Source organism: Bidens hawaiensis, unplaced genomic scaffold (genome assembly GCF_021521415.1).
Source record: "Bidens hawaiensis isolate Kalapana, Puna unplaced genomic scaffold, B.hawaiensis_p1.1 tig00041097_1, whole genome shotgun sequence".
In the NCBI taxonomy this organism is placed as follows: domain Eukaryota; kingdom Viridiplantae; phylum Streptophyta; class Magnoliopsida; order Asterales; family Asteraceae; genus Bidens; species Bidens hawaiensis.
This window is the reverse complement of record NW_027505691.1, coordinates 90,540-94,183: the sequence shown is the minus strand read 5'-3', so window position 1 is coordinate 94,183 and position 3,644 is coordinate 90,540.

Sequence of the window (3,644 nt, the reverse complement as noted above, 5' to 3'; positions counted from 1 at the left end):
GTAGTGGAATAAGAGGTTTGGAAGATATGATTAAGCAAATCTTGGAAAGAGATCAGACTGCAAAGAAAAAGTTCACCGAGCACGACCTACTTTTAAGGAATCAACAATCATCGTTACTTGACCTTCAAAGGTCCATTGGTGATATTACTCTTCATTTAGAAGAGAGGCCTCCAGGTCATTTTTTGGGTATTCCTCAAACTAATTCGGCTGCTCAATTGAAAGCCATCTCCATATGTAGTGGTAGGGTTTTTGGTCCGGAGGGAGTTAGTAGAGAGGTTGAGAAAGATGGGGAAGATGAGTTGGTGGATGAGGAGATAGAGATGGAGGTTCCGGAAAAAATATAAGGTAACACACCAATTATAGGGCCGCAAGTAGAAAGAAGTGTGACATCCCCAAAATTTTGATCCAAAAATGACAAGTTAATAGAAGTAAAGGGATGAAAAATGAAAAATTTTGATTTATTAACCCATCGCGATACGCGATGGGCATAGCCAAGAAGCCATCGCGATACGCGATGGGAAGATGATACGTGTCCGCCACGTGGAAACACGTGGCAACGGTGTCAAAGAATATGACATGTGTCCGCCACGTGGCAACACGTGGCGCTCTCTGAATAACATGAGTCATCGCAATACGCAATGACCATGAGAAAGGATCCATCGCATATCCCGATGGGACCGGATTTCAGCTATAAATAGGAAGGTTATGGCTCATTTCTCATGACACCACTTCACTCTCTCTCTAAAAATACTTTCTCTCTCTAGAATTACTCTCTACCTCGGTTTTCATGCCCCCGACCCGACAAAATATAACCTCGAAGTTTGTGCCGACAATCCTGACGATCGGCGCACCTCATTTTGCGTGCCGACCAAGTAACGCATGATGACTTCGTAAACCGTGCTGACCCGAGACAACCCGACGTCCTGCGTCGAAGTGCGTACCGACGAGTTTTGAAGACCAGCGTGCCTCGATTTGCGTGCCGAGAAGTTGTGGATCAAGTTTCTCAATATACGTGCAAGCGTCGAAGTGCTACCCGAGAGTCTAGAAAATAATAAGCAAAACAAGGTAGGTATAATGCCCGAATAAAATATTAATAAAATAATAAAGGCTTAGACCCTAGTCGGTGTATAGCCTAGACCTTGATCATATATAACAATTAAATAAAATTTCTTTATGATTAAGAAATACAAAATAATGTAAACAAAGATTATAGCAAAAATTTAGTTTCTTTATGATTAAGAAACCTAAGCTTTTACATAACAAATGGTATAGTTGAAATGTTTTAGTCAAAATAGTGTTTCTTTATGATTAAGAAACATAAGACTTAACATACAAAGGTTATAGATAAATGACAATTCTGCTTAAAGAAGAAACATATCATAAACATTTCTTCTTAAAGAAGAAACATAGTACCTGATTAGCAAACAAAGAAAAGGAATTCATGTCCAAAATATTTTATACAAACAAATGATCAATCAAGGTTTAAGCTATCAAAGCCAGACTAAAAGTCTGTAGCCTGATTAAGAGACGATCCGGGTATTTATATAAACCTATTTTATTATAGGTCAATCATTCAATCATTCATTCATTCACAAAGGTTTTCAAACGAGATCATCGCATCATTCAGAACAGACAGTCACATGTGAATACGTTAAACATTTTTCAGTCAAGATAAACAGGTTGTTTATCTTAAACAAAGACAGTCAGATAAAGATTTTGGGATTACATGATCCCTATTAGAATACAAGATAGAGAATAAAAACAAAACTCAGACCGAGTACACATGTGTCTGGATCCAAACATAATTGATCTAGTCTATCAATCAAGGATACGTGGCCGCAGACTAGAGATCATAATAAAAGTTCTCCAATGGGTGTCAACTCCCGGAGAACCGAAATTGTGTGTGTATTGCAAGTGGAATAAATCCCAGAAATAATAGACGTTTCTGCTGAGTGTGTTCCAGAAAATTATCTTGTCAAGAAAAGAAAGATTTACAAAATGTTTTTAGAGTCAACGATTCACCAGCATATCGATGACGTAATCCCACCCCCATGTTACAGGAAATAAAAGTTAGCACAGGTAGGAAGGAATTAGAGCTATTCAAGTAGATAGACACTCGCAAAGTAGAGATGACTCAGTTTTAAAATTATTAAAATATTGCAAACAATATTTAAACAAGTTTTTTAAATCAAACGAGGTTTATAAATCAAACACTCGGGTATTTATTATTCTAAAAGCTTTCTAATAAACCAAATATTATTATTGTTATAAATAAAGATTTTACAAATAAACTAATGTTTCAAAATATAAATTAATATTTTATTATCAATTAAAGACTTTCGTTTAAACTCTGATATATTTACAAAATAGGTACCAACTATAGGTCACACGCCTAGGCCCTAAGTCGGGGTGTGACAAGAAGCATCGAGAAAAAGCCGGTTGAAGTTGGCCACTACCACACATCATTGATCTTGCCTATGTCCCGTATCCCGCTCACTTAAAGCATCAAAAGTACACGAGGGAATACGTTCATTTTCTTGATATGTTCAGTCAATTGAAGATTAACCTCCCGTTTATTGAAGCCCTCCAGCATATGCCTAAATATGCCAAGTTTTTGAAAGATCTTCTTAAAATAATGGATAAGTTGGAGGAGCCTTAGACTGTTCCACTAAATGGAGAGTGTTCTGCGGCAGTTCTTAATAAGTTACTGAAAAATTACCAGACCCCGGCGTTTTTACCATTCCATGCCTTTTCAAAAGTGACACAACGTGTCAAGCATTGGCCGATCTAGGAGCTAGCATAAACCTCACACGGTATTCTTTATATGAAAAGCTAGGCCTAGGAGAGCTCACCCCTACATGTATGGCGTTGTGTTTAGTTGATCGTTTGGTTAAGTTCCATAGGGGTTTCGTGGAGAACTTGCTCGTTAAAGTCAATAATTTGGTTTTTCCCACACATTTTGTTGTTTTAGATATGACTTTAATTTATATTGAAAGTTTGTTTTAATGATGAATTAGGTTATGTGTAGTGGCCTTGATATTGTTGATCTTATCTCATAATTTCATACTTCGATTAATTGAATTGGTTTTGATTGATTGTTGTATGTTCATTTTTTTTTGTGTTTAGAGTTTGATTGCGGTAGGATCAACCGTAGGGTTTTGTTGAGATAATTGATTGATATAATTTAGCGGTTAAGCATCTTCTTAGAGACAGAAGGGTGATAGGAAGTAAAGTCGTCTCATTACTTTTACTTGTTAGGATTAGGATTGCGCGAGAGTGGGTTCGGTTCTTGTCGGGTGGGGTTTGTGAGCGATTAGTTGGTCTAGTTTAATTTAAACCAAATTGTTCCTCTATCCTTTTTTGCGTAGTATTCGTTTCCATTAGGGCCGTGTGTCGGTGAGACCGAGAAGAGTGTCGGCATTAGAACACCATAGCATTCGTTTCCTGGTTTGTTCTTAAAATCAAGTAAGTGTAAGTTAGGGTTTGTTAGTGAGACCGAGAGGTGATCTAGCTTTCTTGAGCGAACCTTATTTGTGTCATCCTTAGATACCGGTGTCGTGAGATTATTCAATCTGTTAGCTTGTTAGACCGTCAATATGATTCTTACCTAGGTAGACGTTTTCTCCATTGTCAGTCACAGTCGT